Raw genomic sequence first — 22468 nt, 5'->3', positions numbered from 1 at the left:
ATTGTCCGAAATAGTATCTATATCTAAAGTTTTCAGGCGAAGGTCCAGCTCAGATTGATAGTTTTTCAAGATATCAGCGTTTAATTTATTCCAGGCTATGTTGTTTCTCTTCATAGACTGTCTGAAGTCTCTCCCACAGGTCACTGTACGAAGGGAAGTAAGGATAGGGAGGTGGTCAGATATCACGTGCTCTTCGTGATCTGAAACAATGTGCACACTCCGTCATCTACCTATGCATTGATCCGACAGTACAAAATGATCAATCATCGTTCTTGCTGGGGTGAACGTATAACGGGAACCAGTGCATATTATTAAATGTCCAGCACTCACTAGATTATTATATCGCAAGAACTCATGAAATACTCTATCTTTGTAATCTCTGAAAGTGTCTGGTTCAGCTACTGCATTGAAATCACCATGTCACAGAATTAGGCAAAGAAATAACTTGGTTTTGTCTGAAAACAATTAGACTATTTCTCGTTGTACATGCGTACAACGTTATATAGGGTGAATGTGTTTTTCCAGGTAAGCGACTGTATTACATGTACCTAGCCACAGATTACTTCTGTCGGGTATCATGACTAACATGAGGTGCACGGGTATTCTACCCCGACTTGTACTCACTCTCCTATGGATTTAAGTAAGACGAATCACGAAAAACCACACTAGTCATTTTTTGGATCACGTCAAGGAGTATACACTCTATTTTATTCTCCAGCCATAGGGGTAAGTGTTAAATTTACATTCTATTTATTTGATAGGCGAAGCTTATTCGGTTTGTACTGTGTTATCGCGAAATAATGTTTATTACACCGCAGATTTTTAAAGTAATATCATATATATAGAAATTGTGCATAAACTATTATGTCCCATTTGGTTTTATTATAGCTGCGTCTGTGCGTCTGCGTATGTGAATCTGTGTCTGCGTCTGTGCGTCTGTGTGTCTGTGTTGGCAGCTGTGTCTGTGTTGGCAGTAGCTGTGTCTGGGTTGGAAGCTGTTTCTGTATTGGAAGATGATTCTGACTGTGTTTGTAGCTGACTGTTATAGTAGCTGACTGTTATAGTAGCTGACTATTATGGTAGCTGACCATGTTTGTAGCCGTGAATGTATATGAAATGTTATTGTGAATATAACTAGAGCGGTCCGAAGCTGTACGAAGCAGTCTAAAGTTTCTTGGAGTCATCTGGAGCTTCCAGAACAACGCTGTTAGTCGTGATAACATTATTGTGAATCTTAGTCGTGGTAAGATTATTGTGAATCTTAGTCGTGATAAGATTATTGTGAATCTTAGTCGTGATAAGATTATTGTGAATCTTTAGGTGTCAAAGATTACTTTGAATCTTTAGGTGTGTCAAAGATTATTGTGAATCTTAAGTTGTTTCAAAGACTATTTTTGAATCTTTATAATTTTGTTCTTGTTGAACAACAGTTTAAGGGGTAAGTGCAGCCCATGAGGGTTCTTGGATCTGCACTTCATTTTATTCAATATTTGTTTTGTTTATTTTCAATTGTATTTTTACATCATATATTTATCATTAACTCATTCATAAATTTCCATCTTTCTTACATTGTGTTTGGCTTGTTCATTTCGTCCAAAAACCCACTCGGTTACAATTCTGCGACACACCAGTAAAATACACGTCCCCCAGCTGTGAGTACTGATCATAGAGATTTTGAATCAACTCAGTTTGCGCTTTGTAACAATCTATGCCATATAATAGGGTCGGCATATATACACAAAAAATATATACATTTTACATATCGGGAAATTTGAATTCTACGCCTACAACTCTGCCACTATTAACTTCATCTATAAAGTTAGCATATCTCATGAAGTTTTGCAGAAGATTGCAACTCCTCCTTTACCACATTTTATTAACGTGCTATTAGAGGAAATATCCTCTGCCTTAGCAGTGCATTTATAATCAGAACGAATAGTATTGCAAAATGGAAGTATGTGCTGTAATAGTTTATGTTCAGTTATGCAAGCTACGTCAACATTATATTTATCCAGCACTGCACTAAAGCCAAAAGCAGAGGATATAATTCCTCTAACATTCCAGGTCAGTATATTAAGATTCATATTAACTTACAATAGTCATATTATTACTTAATGCATTGTGAAAGCAGGACTAAAATGACCAAGATTACAAAACACATTAACTTACGACAGAACATAATGGCAAATTTATGAGCAATTGACTGTCACCCTAGTCACGGAATATCGCATCCTGCACCTTCATTTGCCTTCTGATCGCGATTGCTAAACCTGTCTCGCCAGGATTGATTCCCATACCACCTTCTTACATAAACACCTTTTGGCCATGTTACATCACTTTCAACAATGTTGCAGACTGAATTATATAGTCAGCTTGGCCGATAGGCAATTACGTCTATTGTGGATAAATTTTATGGATAAACCATAATATTAAAAGTTAAGACAGTACAATTAACTTTACGTAAAGCACTTACATCAACATTAAGAAAGGTCTTTGAACGAATTATATGGCCTATACTCAAAAGTCCAGTCTGTTATCTCTCTGTACTAGTTCACCTAATGGTGACGTTTCCTCAAACTGTGTTATGCACTATGCTTTGCTTATGAAGTTACAAGTATAATGATCCCACGTGTACTACGCCGAAAGTTTGCATGGTTGATTTTTATGAATTAACTCCTCAATGAATCTATCTTTATCTCTCTTTATTTCAAATCTGTACAAGAAAACATTACAGATGAGCAGTATGAATAGGGTATGCAAGAAAGAGAACATCAAACAGCTCAGGCCCCAATGTCCGAATCCACAACAAAATAAGAAACTCAGAGAGAAATACGCACCAAGTTAGAACAATCAAAGACATATATACTACATTTATCTGTGGAACATTCAGCACCACACATTCGACACAGTCATATTAAGTAACAGAACAGAATGTATACTAACAAGTATTCTAGTAACAACCAGTCATATAGGTCGAATTTAGTCAGTGTCCATCACATGCAATCGATAAAGAGCACCGACGGGAGGAAACGAGGTGAATGACACTGTCGACTGGACTATTTCAAACGAGCTGCGATCACGATATATTATCTTTTTGCTAGATGTATCTTTTTATAAACCAGACAGCTCTAATATATGCCGATCTTCAGATCTGTATAGTATTCAAAAACAACATAGTCCATCAGCACAATGTCGCGAAACTCATTCGTAGACTTATCTCTGTATACTCTACAGTCTTTTTAAGTTTTATTAAGAGAGGGACGACGTGCAAAACTGATGTTAAAGATTACAGGTAACCGGACACATTATTTTGTTAAAAGCGGAAAATAAATATGATTACAAAGAACGTTACTGTGAACCGTTCTAAACAAATAGAGATCCTTCACAAAAAAACAAGATTCAATTCTTGCCTTGATGAAAAATTCCACAAAAAGTTATGTGAGATGTTGTTCAAGGCTGTTGATATTTGAAGTGTTGGAGGATGACACATTATGGAAATAGGCAAAGAAAAATACGCTTTACAGTGTACATTGTATATGTTATCTGACAGAAATGTACTGCAGTTAACTTCAATAGCCATGGGTTTTTTTAGTACACAACACAACAACATCCAAGGAGTCCTCAAAGTTTCGTTTGCTGCAGATGTAAAGGTTTAGTCAGCTACTTCTGTCGCATTATTACGTTGTGGCAGATAATTAAAATGAATTTTTCAGCTTGTTTTCTCGTTTTTCAACAAGTGTTGAAATTGCGTTCAACATTTACGCCACAGATTTGATAAGCTAAAAAATAAATTACGTTGAAGTAACATTGTCTCGAATTCCTGCTGGAGATCACTTTGATCGCTACAACATTTAACCTTCTTTATCAAGATACCTAATTCATTCTCACTATGCTCCTTTCATTTTTGCAAATCACACGAAGATATTGTATCGCTATAAGTAATAGACCCAAATTACGCTCTTTACTGTTTTTCCGGGACAGTTACAGAAATACCGTTTTGGAATGGGAAGATGAGAAGCGTGTAAACAAGTAGGCAAGGGATGTCTGGCATGAAACACTTGGTGAGAGCCGAAGGGGTGAAGCAACTGGTAAATCCTCATACCAGTTTATACGTGTCAGTGCATACTTTTAGGTATCTAACTGTAACAAAAATATTACTTATACGTGGATTGTGATTTTTAGGGTTTGACCCTATTTTCCACACATGGAGGCCAGTTTATTAAGTTGAACGACTCCCAGGAGGAACCATCGACCCACGGAAAGCTACTGACAAGCAATCTCGCATGCTCACATTGATCGAGCCAAGACTCGAACCCAAGACTCGAACTCACAAGTATAGCAGTGAGATCTGAGTAATCTGTCAGATCACTCGACCATCCGTGGCCTCCACATTTTAGTAAACCTTCTGGTTGTTTCGGTCTTAGTTATGTGGAACTCTCCCCTGCTCCATCCCACCACCATGTATGAGATCCACTATAATTCATACCGCTCGAAGCTTTCTTAAATAGCTTCGGGATATATCAAGGTTTTAGCCAAAATATATAATACATTTTACAACACGCTATAGGATTAAAATAGTTTAAATGATTTTAAGACATACAAGAAATAATTTACACCTTCAGATTTAAATTTTAAAGAGTTCGTTGAACTAATCCGTACCCTTCTTTCGGTAACAAGGGGAGAATAGGAACCATATATATCGATACTGGAAATGATTTTTTAATGAGGAAACAGATTATGTTTGTGATGGGAAAAAAAAACATTGTTTTGTTCAAATGGATTTTAAACAGAGCTAGTTAGTCACTAACGTTGTGACTTATTTGGATTCTAAATATGGTGGTAATATGGAGAATGTATGAACGTGCACAGAAACAGTGCTAATGGTCAGATTCCTTAATTAGTGAATCGGAATAAATGACGTAAATCACACAAACTGCAGTTATTAAACTTTGAGATCGTTGATTAGGTATAAAAAAAAATTCATTTTTATATATTTTAAAAATTATGAATTAATAAAACATATTCAATGTCTTATTCACAGACCAACTTGTGTCATCAGTGAGAACGAAAATTGCTAAAATTACACGTTACATACTGTATTGTTACACGCAGGCTGTTAAAACTGTTAAATCCTATCGAGCATATGAACCGAATCCTGAGCGTTTGGCTTTACACTCATTGTTCCACCTATTTCCAGTGACCTCAAGGCAGTGGTCGTTACCAGCTGAAGTGTTCTTAAGCGCATGCACAAATATTAAAAATAATCTATCTCTAATTGCTTAATGACAACACCTCAAGAAACTCTAATTTCACACTTGCATGTTTGCTCTTATTTCACATTTACATGACTAACTAAAAAGCCTTTCCAAGTAAAATATTGATACTTTACGCCATGTATCACGCAGCACACGACCCAAACACCTAATACAAACAATTGTTTCTACTTAAATTTACCAAACACTTAAAATTTAGTTTATCGTCAGAAGTCCTTATGTTAAAAAATAGGGACCGTCCATTTTACGAAACAAATCTTTGCGAATATAAGGTCTCACTGGATAGTTTCGTATTTTGACACCTGCCTAATTTTTAAGGTAGACGGCATGAACCTAATTAGGATAAGTCTAAACAAAATGGGTTGGTGGCAGTGTTGTTTCAATATAAAAGCCACCAGTTCTATGATGAATTAACCTGATTGCCGCAGTCAGAATCTCACGTGTATGCTTTCTACAAAAATCATTTGCCTGTTTTTATTTGTGTCTTCAGTGTAGAATTATTATAATTGTTCTGCAATAGATCATTGCCGGATGAAAATTCACCAGATAAACTTTCCAGTGAGACCGTAAGAACTGGTGTCATTTTTTCAGTCTTGTCAAATGTGATTCAATGTGCCATAAATCATTTCCTTATAATCTCCATGTCTTGAATCTGACATATTCAGGTATTCCAAACATACACGTCCTAAAGATTTGATAGCACTTAATCATAATAGAAGAAGGGAGTTAACTCAACACTGTTAGGGTTACCAGTTATTGCTTCTGATCCATTCTGCTAATGAACAACAAAAGCCGTATAAGTTTCATGCAAGGTAATTTAATTTAAGTATTTCACATACTTAGTCAGTTTATAAATATTTTCAGTACATACTTGGTATTTATTTCCTAATTTAATGATGAGTGCCTTCATTTAATGCTTTCACATACATTTCTCCTCATGATGTAATGTTTCAATACATAGATTTCAACTTATTTGCAAAACTTTAAGTTATATATATATATACGACGTTCATGGTTTATTTTGTTGTAGGCATCAGGTGTTTGAGAGCACACCTACCGAAGTGATATTGCTAGCCAGGACAACGTCAAAAGATTTCCTTGGGAGTCAGCAGCAACACTTGTTGTGGAGCTTTCGCAGGAACAGAGGTATCTGCATCAGCTTCAATGGTGTTTTTTGTGAGTTATGTGAAATGGATGTCCCTTTATAAATTGTGTTATTTCTCCTCCCCTTTTTTACTTTTGCATGATTTTCTGTTTGCTTTAGATTTGATTCCATGCAGGTGATAATCACTAGCAAAACAAACTTCTCTAAATATCAGCAGGTTCAGCAATAATTTGTGCTAGCCAGTCTGAAAATAATGCAACGGTGACCTTCTATCCATACATATTGTTTTATCAACAGACTTAATGAATCTGGGTATAGAAGTTCATTATGTAAGTTTCCAACTGATGTGGTTCAGTTTTCAAAGATTGGTCCATACATTTTATGTTACCTGATGAGTTGCCTCCGTTACTGTCTACCTCAGATTTCTCTGTTCTAGTATCGATTTGACCTTTTTCAAGAAACCAGTGAGAGAGTTCTCGTCAGTTTATATATGCAGTGCATTGTTCACATTTTGGTAAGTACTTAGCATGAAAATTTTACAGTTGTTTTACAAGAGAATCAGCTTGGCTTCTTTTGCATCTTGTATTCACTACATTTTGAGATTTCATAAATAGTACTATTTTTGTTGTGAGATATCACAGATATCACCAGGCACTAACACCACAGGATATATTAGCTATCGAAAGTGATGACATTGTTTTGTCATAAGGAAACTATGTTTAAGTGTGGAAAGTAAAATGAAAATATGAAGGTATCTCATAACTGTTTCTCTATATCATGGCTCTCGATCACCGACAACTGACACATATCAAAGGAAATTTACGAATGTTGAGGTAGATTTTATTCAGAATTGCCAAAAGTTTTGAAACTGAGAATCGATTCCCCTAATCCGATTAGTTTGTCTTTATTTGTATCTTCCGTGTAAAACTTATTCTCATTTTTCTGCAATAGGTCATTGTCGAATGAAACTTCATCAGATAAACTGTCCAGTGAGACCTAAAGACTAGTGAATTCTGTACGTTACTACGTCTGCTCCTAAATATTAGTTAATTACTCAGTTTCATAACACTGATTCCCCATAATCAACAACAACAAAAAACAAACACTGATTCCCCATAATCAACAACAACAAAAAACAAACACTGATTCCCCATAATCAACAACAACAAAAAACAAACACTGATTCCCCATAATCAACAACAACAAAAAACAAACACTGATTCCCCATAATCAACAACAACAAAAAACAAACACTGATTCCCCATAATCAACAACAACAAAAAACAAACACTGATTCCCCATAATCAACAACAACAAAAAACAAACACTGATTCCCCATAATCAACAACAACAAAAAACAAACACTGATTCCCCATAATCAACAACAACAAAAAACAAACACTGATTCCCCATAATCAACAACAACAAAAAACAAACACTGATTCCCCATAATCAACAACGACAAAAAACAAACACTGATTCCCCATAATCAACAACAACAAAAAACAAACACTGATTCCCCATAATCAACAACAACAAAAAACAAACACTGATTCCCCATAATCAACAACAACAAAAAACAAACACTGAAAGCTAACAAAGCCAAAAACGGAGAAGTAACTACAAATAGCATCAATACCTAGGGTTATTTCAGTATATACTCGCTTAAAAGTCGAATCCACGAAATAACAACAAAGAGACTGAACGCTTCCTTACTTTTGGAATATGCTATTGTATGAAATTATTTTCCTGAATAAATTAATGTAGTAGACTTTCGTCTGATTATTGTTCCATTTATATGTAGGTTTAACATAAAACTGCATACTACAAATAATAATAGGTCAAAGATGTTCATAGGTTTTATACAAGATAATACGGTTGCATAGTCGTGTATATTTTTTTACAAATATGCACATCCTAATCTAGTTGAGAGCTGTGGAAATGCAATCGTTTTACATACCCATTAAATAGTTCAATCCTTGTTAAATCTTCCTGACATTTATAGATTACGAACATCTGCATATCGGACAAACAGCCTTTCCTGTCGTTTGCAATAAATATATTACGTCATTCATATCTGGCTACCATTAATATAAACGATAAATGCTGAGTAATAAACAAATTGAATAGCAGACAGTTCAAAGGTATTCCGAAGAGTGATATTATGCATATGCTCACTTCCTATATATATTTTAAGAACGTCAACTTTCTTTAGCTAAATGTAAAAAAAAGAAGTACAAACTTCATTGCTAGAAAATACATTTAAACAAACTGAATGGATAATATTTCGCTGATACAAAAATATACACTAATTTAATAAGCAAAGGTATAGAAAAAATGGGAAAAAATTACTTTGAAACTCAAACCGACAATCAGCAAGACCAACAGTTTATACTACAACACTATCATCCACATTGGTGTAAACATTTAAGAAACCTCACAGACAAATTGCAACTTACGTAAGAAAGGTTTTACATTATTTGGTTTCTCGTTCATTGTTAGTTTTGTCTTGAATCTTTTGTTTTCCACTTCTGTTGACTGTTTCTCTTTACTGTGTTACTCGTTCTTATGGAGGAAACTCATGTTAACATGTGATCTGATATAGAACTCATCACAGTATAATATATGGGATGAATATTCATAGTGGTAACTTGCTTGCTTCTACATCGACTTATGGCAATTACTTAAACTCTCATGGAAGCATCCCTGTTGACGTCATGACGTTCTAATATCCTAATCTCATATTTGCCATGTTGGCATCATGAAGTTCGATGATCCTAATCTCAGATTTGCCATGTTGCCATCGTGAAGTTCGATGATCCTAATCTCAGATTTGCCATGTTGCCATCATGAAGTTCGATGATCCTAATCTCAGATTTGCCATGATGCCATCATGAAGTTCGATGATCGTAATCTAATATGTTTTGTTTGAAGTGCGTAAGTCCTCCTTGATTTAATCTAGGATCATAGGTAGCAATGTGATCTTGCAAACAATTCTTATTTAAGAAATATCAGTTTCATGTTCTTTCTTGTGCTTGTCAGATTATCCAAGTTATGATCACCTGGTTGCTGAACTTCATCATTATAGACGGTGACGTATCACCTAATCAGAGACCCGATTATGGAGCCTTCTTCATTAGTTCCTCGTGCAGCATATCTAGATCATCAGTTTCTTCTCGCAGTCTACCTCTAGTCTCGCAGACTATTCACAACACCTCTCCATTATGCACTATAATGTTCAAAGTATTGTGTCCACCTTAGATCCATTTTATATTGAATTGCGGGATTTTTATATCTTGGCCTACACTGAAACTTGGCCTAATCCCGCCATTTCTTTTCTCTCTTCAATATTGCAGAAACCACTTCAGGAAAGATCTTGTAGGTGATGCTCAATTTAGTGGCAAAGGATAATGAACTAAACTATATAGCATGCATGCTGATGAAACGTTCACTTTGAGACAAGTCGCGGATGCTTGTTCTGTAGACTTCCTAATGCAAACAACGCGTAATAAAAGACTCCATACATCTTGCTGGTGATATAGGAATTAAAAATATAATTGTAACAAGCAATATTAACTGTGCTAACCACTCTCCGGTCAACAACAACAAATGTGATCAGCTTTCCTTCACCAATTCATTAATCAGCCCAATCACTGAAAACTCTTCAACTTTGATAGCTCTGGTACTTGTAATGAATCACGAAAGTTTAGTTTTTAGCGGGATTGGAGATCCTTTCTTACATCAATATATTATATAGCATTGCCACATTTATGGGATATGTAATTACAGAAAGCCAAACGTAAATCGTTTCCGAGGAATATATGGATATACGGGCAATGAGACTATAATCTCCTGTAACATAAAGCGTTCACATTTCTTGAAATGTGACGATATTGACAAATTGGAAAATGATATGACTGACTATATAATCTTGATTTCTGGCCAATGTATTCCGAACCGAACTGATACATTTAAAACATTAGAGCCGAGATGGATCACAACGGCAATCAAAGAGGCAATGCGCGCAAGAAAGAGAGCCTATTGAAAAGCCAAGCAATCCAACCTATCATCTCACTGGACTAAACTTCGTTCTCTGCAGAACAAAACAATTTGTATGATAAGAGAAGGATAAATCCGCAAGAAAAGCTTAACTTATGCAATACATCATCAAAAGACACGTGGTTAGTCCTTAAGGTATTCATCAGCCCTCATCGTACACATTCTGTTCCATACCTTGAACATAGCGTCTCGAAAATCACGGATGAAGATGACAAAGATGAATTATTTAACGATTTTTTACAGAGACCTGTGTACTAGCTGATTAGCGGGATTGGAGATCCTTTCTTACATCAATATATTATATAGCATTGCCACATTTATGGGATATGTAATTACAGAAAGCCAAACGTAAATCGTTTCTGAGGAATATATGGATATACGGGCAATGAGACTATAATCTGTAACATAAAGCGTTCACATTTCTTGAAATGTGACGATATTGACAAATTGGAAAATGATATGACTGACTATATAATCTTGATTTCTGGCCAATGTATTCCGAACCGAACTGATACATTTAAAACATTAGAGCCGAGATGGATCACAACGGCAATCAAAGAGGCAATGCGCGCAAGAAAGAGAGCCTACTGAAAAGCCAAGCAATCCAACCTATCATCTCACTGGACTAAACTTCGTTCTCTGCAGAACAAAACAATTTGTATGATAAGAGAAGGATAAATCCGCAAGAAAAGCTTAACTCATGCAATACATCATCAAAAGACACGTGGTTAGTCCTTAACGTATTCATCAGCCCTCATCGTACACATTCTGTTCCATACCTTGAACATAGCGTCTCGAAAATCACGGATGAAGATGACAAAGATGAATTATTTAACTATTTTTTACAGAGACCTGTGTACTAGCTGAAACAAATGTTAGCCATTTAGATATGCATTTGCAAACTGATTTAAGCTTAAGTTCCATAGAACAAAAGTCTGACGAAGTAAAAAAATGTATTCAACGGTCTTACTCTTGGTAAAGCTTCTGGCCGTTTGATGTTGTCATTGTTGTTGCTGTGGGTGGAGGAAGACCTCCGGGAAAAATGACCACTGCCCCATGCGAAGCTACAGGAAAATTTATTTCATACCCATATTTGCCTAGCCAAAGAATCAAACCCACAAGGACGGAAGTGAGATAGCAGCAATAGGTAAAGCTTTACACTACTCTGTCATGATTGTCTAAATAACTGTATTTTGCATGAAATGTGTAATGAACTCTCACATCTGCTTTGTTCACATTCGAACCAGTCTCTAAGAGAATCAGCCTTCCCAGACTCTTGGAAAGAAGCAAATATTTGTCCTATTTTAAAGAAGGGCAACTCTTCCATCGTGTTTAATTACACACCACTATACTACGTTCTGCAAAGCTAAACCTTCCGGTACCGAAATTAGAGTTGTGTGTTTCCACATAAGTAAAGATCTTAACTCAGTGTGGCACGAAGGACTCAAACACAGATTAAAAGCTACTTATATCACAGGAAGTTTATCAAATGGTTCTCTAGCTATCTGAAAAACAGAAAACAACGAGTGATACTTCGGGGCGAGTTTTCAGAGTGAGGATTATTGCAGATGAGTTACCCCAACGATCCCTTTTTGGCTCATTGCATTTTCTAATACAAATAAAGGATTTTGTATATGATATACAATCCAATAGAACTCTTTTGCAGATAATTCCTACTTAATTGCTCATAATCTCAACAGTGACTTGGGAAAGAATTCCTCATTAGGCACATAATTGGCTTGCATCCGTGATAATTTCTAGGAAAATTAATTAAACACTCCATCCACTGCATTAGAAGCTCTACCAAAAGTATTTAGGAAGATTCTGCCCCTAATGACTGTGTAACGTTGCCCTCTTAGTAAAAGGGGTGGTTAATTGGAATTGCTGGCGTTATCTAGAGAATAACCTCCCTCGATTGTATAGCCCAATGTGAGTGGATAGATAGAGTATCAACAGAGAACTGAGCAAGACTATTAGGAAGAAATAATGCAATACGAGCCCCCTTAGACAAGAAAATTAACAAAATGTAATCACTAACAATCAATAGAGGAAACACCAATTCAATCTAATTATATCAACATAATTTAATAGCAGTGTCTAATTTGGATTTATTTCATCATAATAACGAGTGGTGAAAAGAGCGCACTGTCCACGACTGATTGCATCACCTTCCTCCCCACACCCGTGTATCACGTCTTCCTATTATCTAGTCTTCCTATTCAGAACGCTTCAATAGTTCCTGGACATCCTAGTCCTTCATTCTGAACACATCATCTATTTCCGGACTTCCGACTTCCGTCTTCTGACTGTCCCTTCTCATCAAGAAAACTGTTTCCTTAAAGGACAAAATTACCCCTAAATCTCTATATTTATCACTTTCTATACGTACATAAAATTCCCTTATCTTACTCAGAAGGATAAATAACTAGCTATCCAAACATTGCATACATTCTGACCTAATTCGATAGATCATCACTCTCTCTTCACAGCAATCGACCATAAATTAGCACGAGAGTGATTTATCTTAACATTACCGAATCTCTTTATCTACGCTAACAAATGCCCGATTACTATTGCATAAAATTCACAAAATTCTAGCTCACAGCAATCCCTAACTTACAAGATTATTTAAACTTTCCAAAACGTTATATAAATATGTGATTATCGTGAACTCACGATAATCAGAACCGTCCTAACAGACAAAGGAAATGATTTCATATAACCCTATGAAATCCTACACATATGAAAAATGTTATAGCATGCACTCCATCAAGTCTATCAATGAACTAGCAACTGTACAATTAAAGATATAAATTGCATAACAACTCTAGCTTCAACCGATTTCCATGAAATTGAATAAAAACGATACATAATATAGATCCTAGTCATATCAAACACATTTGGACAAACAAACATTTAAAAATAAAACATTACGTGAAAAATTAAAATTGCGTACCTTAATGCTGTCCTCGTTCAGAAATTGTGCGTTCTAGCACTAAAACCTGTCTTTCTTACAAAACAGCCACCGGGTCCCCTTTTCTTGTTTAACGAGGAAAGCACTGTTCTTTTTAGCTTCCTCGTAGCCAAACTTCTCCTCTCTCAGGATTTTCGGACTAAAGAATTTCGACCAAGATCGTCACTTTAAATTCACATTTCTTCTAAAGTGTTCGCCTTAATTTACTCTAACCAATCGTACGCAGCGGTTCCTAAATTTTTCCCAAGATAATCATTTCTCTCGTCAGAATTTGGATAGCCTAGAATCTCTGAACTACGTTAAATATCAATTTCCCTTTGAAAATGATAATTTGACGGGTTCCTATCAAGCGGTTATGGTTGGTAGCTCCGATGTTTACTTTTTCAGGACAGCGTTGCAATGCCCTGGTCAAATCGCAATGAGTCATAGCTGTTAGCCTTTCAAGTTTAACACTGACGTGGGAGGGGGAGAAAAGAAAGAAAGTAGAAGTGACCCTTCACAAAGATTTTTTTGGCTTAAATTTGATAAAATATTAATGCTAAACGCATTCAACCTTAAGGTTCAATACAATTCAAAAGTCTACACTTTACAGACTGATTATGGCACAAATAAATAGACTACATAAAGGAAAACACATGGTCAAAAATTAATGCAATGCGGAAACTCCGATTCCAACATGATAGGGATTCTTTACAAATTATATTTACCTCTTATGTATGGTCCATTCTGAAATATGGTAACGTGGTTTTAGACAAATGCGCATTACTCGAGAAAGGAAACCTCGATAAATGCAAAGTCAGGCAGCCAAAATTGTGACAAATATTACTTCTGTTAGCTTAAATTTAAATAACAGACAAGGTAAAACCAAATAAGCATTCAATTTTTTTAAAAATATAGTTTTTCCCTAAAATATCAAATCAATAAAGTGAACGAATTTAAAAACAATTTATAGTATATGAAGTCCTAGAACATATTAAATTGTACTATAGTTTTACAATAAGCCAGAAACTGGGTATTCCGAATGAAATTTCTAAAAGTTTTAAGTGCAAACGCACTAGCACCACTGAATAATCACTGTTCAAAATTCAAACGGTTTTACTTCATGGCATTACCGTTAAAGCAGAATATCAATGAAGTCCTTGAAAGTGTTATATAATCGAACATAATTTTTTTAAATATTCATGTCCTTGAATAAATTCACATTATTCAATAGGTATTGACTGTTTAAATTAAATGTTTACCACTCTACTATTCCAATGAACTTAAATAAATAGCGATGTCCTCTCTCTCTCTCTCTCTCTCTCTCTCTCTGTTTCTCTCTCTCACTCTCTCTCGCAAAGCTATCATAAGCTCGCTTATAGAGTTTATATATGCCCACCATATCAATAAAAACGGAATCGTTAACAGACTCTTGAAAGTCTTAAATCATTATACGATAAAATAACTTAAAGTCACAATCTGAACTTCTCAGTATATACAGCCAATTAACAGGCGTGTATGTAATATCTGTGGGACGAAAGCATTTAAGTGACCGTCATTCAAACTAACTATGTGGCGTACTTGACCGAATAGATGTTGACTTGACCTAAGCATAGTACCAGGCAGCAACTTAATTAAAGAATTGAAAATTTAAATGCTATATACCCAAATGACTTAAATAATGGTATATTACAATACGATATTATTAACAGAATAAAATTATTATCTGTTGAAGCGCTTCAGGGAGAAATAGGATTGGAGAGTATTGAATTCGGACGAGAAAAACACAAGCTTAATCTCTTGTTTAAAATGACAGCTGGTTCAAGCCCTCACTATCTCTCCTCTCCTATTCCAACAACTGTTTGTGATATTGCTCACACGACTTACGTACTGTAAAACATTTACCATTGGTACAGACTAGAACAAGTCTTTATTATAACACGTTTCTTCCTTCGACCATTCAAACATAGAAGATATTATCTATTGAGACTCGTCAAATAGACACCATGAACAGTTTCAAAAGCACGTTAAATACTTGCAACACTTATGTTTCGCACTTTCAATGAGGTAAAAAGAAATTTCGAATTCTTCATCTCCGTATTATAACAAATTGCAGTTCACTTAATCAACAGTTATTTACCAAGAATATATTCTATGTAAATCATATTTTGTTTTAAATTGCATTCATACCAAAAAGCAGAGAATAATTAGAAACTGTAAACAATTGTATACTGGTTCCCATTCTTCGATATAATTAGTACCATAGGTCCAATACCAGCCCCCAGTCGCCCCTCCCAGTCCAAAACTTCAACGACAAATACAGTTTAGTTTTCAACTCTTGTATACAAATGTGCAAAAAATATCTATCCTTGCTCTTCAGGGGAGGAGTAACAAAGTTATGTCATGCCATAATCTCAATTTACGATTTTTTAATTTAAAAAAATGGAATACGACTTTAATATGCTGACTGATTTTATCCAAGCAATACAAAGGTGATTATTGAGATAAAAAGGTTATGTTTATTAATCTGTGGGAAATAATAAGTCCTTTATCTCAAAATCTGTATTTCTTTCCCTTGAACATATCAATTTATCTAATTTTTATTGTCATCTGATACAGGTACGTTGCAAATAGCATGATGTTATTGTATATTTTTTTTTATATCTGACTATCAATTATTATGAGATGAAAATTAAAAATAAAATAAAAAAGAAACATATCACATTATGTTTAAATCCATATGAAGTTTAGATATGACATATATAAAAGCTATGGATTAAACAGCCGTGATCAAATTTCCACATTGTTGTCTTTTCTTGTTTCTGATCTAGTGAAAATTTAAACTTGCACGAATTGATATATAAAGTATGCAAGCAGCTTCCAAAATGAGATAAATATAACTGGTTACTTAGATTACAGTAAATTTTTGACGTCGATGTTATATACTTCTTTCGAAACAGTTTATGTGCTGTTTAAAACAAATCTTGCTACGGAAACGATAACAAGGGAACAAACGAAAACCGGCGCTGAACCAGGCCTTCGCAATGCTGAAGCCCATCTGGAGGACAAAAAAACCTCAGCGCCCACACAAAGATCCGTATCTTCATGAGCAACGTGCTGAGCGTCCTTTTGTACGGGTCAGAGTGTTGGAAGACCACTGATAACATAGAACGCAAGCTCGAAGTCTTCCAGACCAAATGCCTGCGACGGATCATGAGGATCTTCTGGCCAAACATGATCTCGAATGAGGAACTCCGGTACAGAGCGGGTGCAAGCACCATCGCTGAGACCATTGCAACTCGTCGATGGAGATGGCTCGGCCACGTCTGCAGAATGCCCCCTGACTCACTACCAATGGTGGCACTGAGATGGACTCCACAGGGGAAAAGGAACCGTGGCAGACCCAAAGAGACCTAGCGCCGTACCGTGGAGAGAGAACTCAAGACCAGAGGCCTCACCCTGCAGACTGCCCCCATAACAGCAGCCGACAGACCAAAATGGTGCTCCCTTGCTGTCGCCTCAAGCACCAGACGGCGCAGAGAGGATTAATTGATTCATTGATTGAAATTTGACGTCGATGTTATATACTTCTTTCGAAATAGTTTATGTGCTGTTTATTTTAGGATTCATGACTCTTTCTTCCAATTCGGACTCAGAATCATCTCAAGGGATCTGCTTGTGTTTTACAGCTTTAGTCAAGGTCCGTTGTCCTTTGTGCTCGATATCTTAGCATTAGTGTACTCATCGTCATTAACAACCGCTAACCTAAGGAACTCTCCCGATGATCTGATTATTCAGCCTTATAAATCATTTTTGATAGCGCGCGTGCATTCATGCCAATTCTATAAAACAAGAGAAGATCTGGAAATGCTCTTACACGAACGAGACGGACTTGCTGTTGTAATTGCAATCCACACAAAACGGGTCTTAGAAATATGATGTCCCTCGGAAACAGCACTCACTAAACAGCATGTATCTGTAACTGTTGAAGATACAGATGCGCTAGGATGTACGCTCGTCTAGGATGCTAAGCTCTTGTATTTTCTATCTGAAAACAGAGGATCATGGAGTTTTCTGCAAAGTTAACAAGGCAGACGTCTACCAGTATGACGTATATATTAATTAATATTAATATTAACTTATTATTAATTAATTAACAACAAATAACGCACTCTTATTTCACTATAACACTTTAACATTTTGAGAAAGAGTGGTCAAGTTACATTGAAATATATTAATAATAAATATTGTTACACTTTATTAAGAAATAAGACGTCTTTTGGTGGATAATCCTTCTATTCTTCGTTTACTGTTCAGAACTTTTCTCAGGCATATACGTGCGAGTAATGAGGGATGCTTGTACGTTTTCAGCTAAGAGGGGACATACCGTTTTTACTAAATTATACGTCGGTTCCACATGCACACTATATACACCCAAATTTTCCGTCGCATAATGGAGTTTGTAAGAATAGTGAGTAGATCAAAATAACATAGACCCTATCCGCCGGCGCATAATGCGACTGCAGATTAGGGCCTATGTTATTTGCAGTTTAAATTTACTTATCCGCGAATATATACGGTAGTTAAGCATGCATGGTGGTGGAAAGCTGATAAAGAACCTATTGCTAGATAAAAATAGTATGTCAACCATGACTATTTGGTGCTGATGTAAGTTAAATTTCAAAAGTAAAAATGACAGGTATATATATATATATATATATATATATATATATATATATATATATATATATATATATATATATATATATATATATATATATATATATCGAAGGCAAGTGCAAAACAAAATTAATACAATTAAAACAGAAAAGCTTTGAATTTGTAAACATTAACTGGAAGTATTATTAGATAAGTATAGATGCAGCGTCTAATTAATTTGAACTCAAGGTGATGTACAGGAAATCGGATTGACGCCGAATACAATGTCTTTTCCTTTATTTTATTATCGTTTATTTTTAAATGCCTCAGTATTGCAACTACATGATTGCGGAAAAATCAAGAATGTTTCCACTTAAAGATAAAACAAGAGAGTAAACTATATGACAATGTTATGTCATCAAAGAAATATAGCTAGTAGTAAAGAAAAATTTATTTTAACAACTGTCTGAATAAACTTAAGCAACAGTGGATGAAGGGACGTAACTCGCACTAAGCGTGTTAATGTTCATCAGGAATCTGCTTGAAAGAATGTCGTACGTTTTTACCACGATGTTTAAGAATAAAGAGAACGAGATTGTAAATAATAAATTTTTACATAGTTTTATGCTCATTCAATGCAAGTGATTTTGCTTTGATTTCTTCAAATTTCTTTAATACATGGCGTTTCTTTACATGGCGTTTGGTTGGTCTTTCTTTTAAACAAAACGAATTGACATTTCCGATGGTCGTTAATATCATTACGGAGGCAACAGATGGCTCTGCCGTAGTATCTAACATTCAGAGGCAATTTGTGAGAAAGCCAATTGGGCCATGTGTTATTGATTTTCTTGGAACATAAACAGACAAAACAGAGACACAAATACACTTAGTTTAAAACCCGACTAACTTCTTCTCTATCTAAAACCATTCAGCTCCTACACTGTATGGTTGACCACTACACAATAATGTGGTCTCATAAACAATTCTGGATCTTTCAGTAAAGAATAATCAGATAAACCCAGGAAAAACACATAGAGAATAAAGCAGTGTTGACCTTGGATCGAGCGTAACCTACCTATCAGGATCTTTGAAAACTATTACGACGAACGACACATATTATCACTCGAATTAATACAATAGGAATTTTTTAAAAACAAAATCTAAATAGTACACCGTTCCATCGTCAAAATTCAAAAACAATAAAACAAATTAAAAGATAAAATATAACATATCATAACGGATCTTAAATCCAAATTAAGAAGAAATACAACTGGGAAAGATATTTGATCTATACTTGCTGTCTTAAACATACATAAAATATAGCATACACACAATGTAGCACCAATACATATAGCAAACACTGAGACCTAGGCGAACTCTAGCAAAGGTCACAAAAATTTCCATGGAAGGAACTTCGAGCAAGGTGAGGGAAACCAGGCTCGGACGAACAACCCTTTAGATAACATTAAGGAAGCATAGATACTCCATCAAAATATCTAAAGACTAAATTTTTTATATAAAATTTTGTTTTAAATAAAACATACAAAACATCTGAGGGGGAAACACACAAACATAAAATACTTTTTTTTTGGAAATGGGGGTAGGGGCATCTGTCTGGTCCCCCCCCCCAAAAAAAAAAAAAATATAAAAAAAAGAAGTAAAAATGACAAATGTAGATGACATACTATTGGTAAACATAATTACCGTCTATAATCTCTTTGTTAGTCGGATCCAGCTAAGGTACAGACCCAGATCTATGTACCTTCTTAGGACTACTCATCAGAACAAATAGCGTAGACCCTGATCTGACGAATCATTATGCAGACGTATGAGATATAATCGGGCATATACGGTGGTATTTGCAACATGAATATTTGCGAAGATTAAATGTAAGACGAGGAAAAATTAGAAACGTTTCTGTATAGCATTTCTAAATGTATATGATTTTATAACTTCATGACAGAAATGTGATATTGTTTAGTCTCTGTCAATGAGGAAAGGCATTTCAACATGAGCCTGAAATGTGAATTACGTCAACCTCTGACTTTTCCCATGTTTTATTATGATGAAATGTGATTTTTTATTATCGGTTATGAATTGCTTTGAAAAGTGATACGTTATTCAAATTAAAGTTGAATCTAAAGACTGGCTTTGCTGTACCCAGATGCAGATGGGAATGAAATTATCCATCTGTTTAAATATCTGACGCGTGAGATATAAGACACAAGCCAGTCAGCATTAAAGATAAGACATACTCTAAACACAAATCTTTGTCATGTTAAGGTACAGTTAAGAAATAATGTCCAGTGATATATATATATATATATATATATATATATATATATATATATATATATATATATATATATATATATATTAACAACTAGCAATTACAGAGCATAAATCCAAGGCAACACTGAAGTGAAAAAAGGCTTTTGAATACCGTGCCAAATCAGATATTATGTGGAAAAGAATCCTAAATATGCTGTGTGAGGTAGAAGAAATCAAGGCATCCTGTTTATTAATTGATGGAATGTGCGAATTATTGGCAGTTATCGTTATTTTCATCATCAACTTACAAAACGTGTGACTTCAATCAGCGGGAGAAAGCGTCTACGCCTAAGATCAACATCATATAAATTAACATTATAAGTGCCTCTTAATCGTTTTGGAAACTCGAGTCATTCTTTTTTTCTAGCCAAGATCTATAACATTTAGATCTGAAGATTAAATATTACATTTGTCATGGATGCAACATGTCGTCTTTTTTGCGCATTAAAACCCATGACAATTGTACTGTCGACAAAAAGGATCGTCGTCTTAATCATCGTTATCGTACTATTTTCCAAAATCACTCTTAGCAGAGTTTTGACTGACTTTGAGACGTGAGTAGCGATACCGAATTCACAAATCAGGCTGGATCGGTTAATGTGGAATTTACTACCATTGCCCAACAAAACTTAAGCTTGTTCCAAAACGCCTTCGTTATGGCTAGGCCAACGATATCAAAATGTTGTATGTCTCTGATGCACACTTATTTTGCTTTTGGTTGAACTAATTCTTCAAACTCTCAATACTATTTTGTCCTATTACATAAATATATGACAGCCATATAATTTAATAAATTGAAATTTAATTCCGAATTTTACTGCAAATTTTGACTGAGATGTATATAATACTTTGGGTATAGCATTTCCAGCATCGTGCATTTTTAAACGGAAATGTATTACGAAATCAGGCGTCCTAAAAACAAATTACTCTACCAATCCCATATACTAAAAGACTTTTGCCATTCTCCTCAGCAAAACATCAATTTGCGAAACTAATTGTATCGTCTCCATTGATATCATCCATTTCATCTAAAATATTACATTTTATTTGTCTCAGTGGAAAAGACAAGAGCGCATCGACAATGTCGTCTGCTTCGCATACAATCTTTTAATCATGATTTATATTTCCGACATATCGCAAAATCTCGACCATATCTTCCTGAGCGACATGCTTAAAGGCTGTGTGTTCATTATTTTATCTTTTCTGCTATTGAGCATGTCTGTTATTTCAACCGCTATCAAGTACATACGATACTAAATTCAACATACTCCCATGAAAAGTTATATGGGGGGTTTTGCGGAAAATACAGTACATGTATTTTCACTTTAAGTTGGTCCCCCTATGCATTTTGGTCTTTCTTGATCAAGAAATTCGAAGCCCCCAAATAAAGACCCTCAGTCAATGTTTACTCGATATTTCGAATCAGAACAGTTTCTCCAGATAGGGAAATCTACTCGAAATGTTCAAATGGGGACTTCTGATGGATCAAAATATTTTCGAGTACTGTTTCGAGTCGAGTAATATTTTATAACAAAGAATCTTTGTGTAAACCAATTTAAAAGCTTGTGGGTGAAGAAAGGTTAAGAAGGTTCCATAAATTCATGATGTAAATGTTCGTGATTTAAAATGTATTCTCACTAGAGTTCATGAATCAAAATGTATTCTCACAAGAGATTATGATTTAAAATATATTATCACTAGCGTTCATCATTCAAAATCTATTCTCACAAGTGGTCATGCTTTAAAATGTATTCTCACAAGAGGTTATGATTTAAAATGCATTCTCACAAGAGTTCATGATTTAAAATATATTCTTACTAGAGTTCATAATTCAAAATGTATTCTCACAAACGTACATAATTCAAAATGTATTTTCACTAGAGTTCATGATTTTAAATATGTTCTCACTGGAGTTAATATTTCGAAATGCCTTCTCGCTGAGTTCATCTTCCAAAATATATTCTCACTAGATTTCATCTTTCAAAATGTATTCTCACAAGAGGTCATCATTCAAAATGTAATCTGAATAGAGTTCATCATTAAAAATGTATTCTCACAAGAGTTGATGATTTAAAACGTATTCTCACT

General features: G+C 35.0%; 1 long non-coding RNA gene across 1 annotated transcript; it reads left to right on the top strand.

The window, feature by feature from the left end:
* Positions 1 to 573: 573 nt before the first annotated feature.
* LOC149788000 (uncharacterized) lies at positions 574 to 10693 on the top strand. Its single transcript, XR_016424398.1, has 3 exons — positions 574 to 726; positions 6304 to 6419; positions 9421 to 10693. It is a non-coding gene; the product is annotated as an uncharacterized LOC149788000 (long non-coding RNA).
* Positions 10694 to 22468: the final 11775 nt, after the last annotated feature.

The sequence above is a fragment of the Sinohyriopsis cumingii genome, chromosome 11, assembly GCF_028554795.1.
Source record: "Sinohyriopsis cumingii isolate HCF-2022 chromosome 11, ASM2855479v2, whole genome shotgun sequence".
Taxonomy (NCBI): domain Eukaryota; kingdom Metazoa; phylum Mollusca; class Bivalvia; order Unionida; family Unionidae; genus Sinohyriopsis; species Sinohyriopsis cumingii.
Note: the sequence above shows the minus strand (reverse complement) of the source record. Positions and strands in the feature narration are given on the sequence as shown.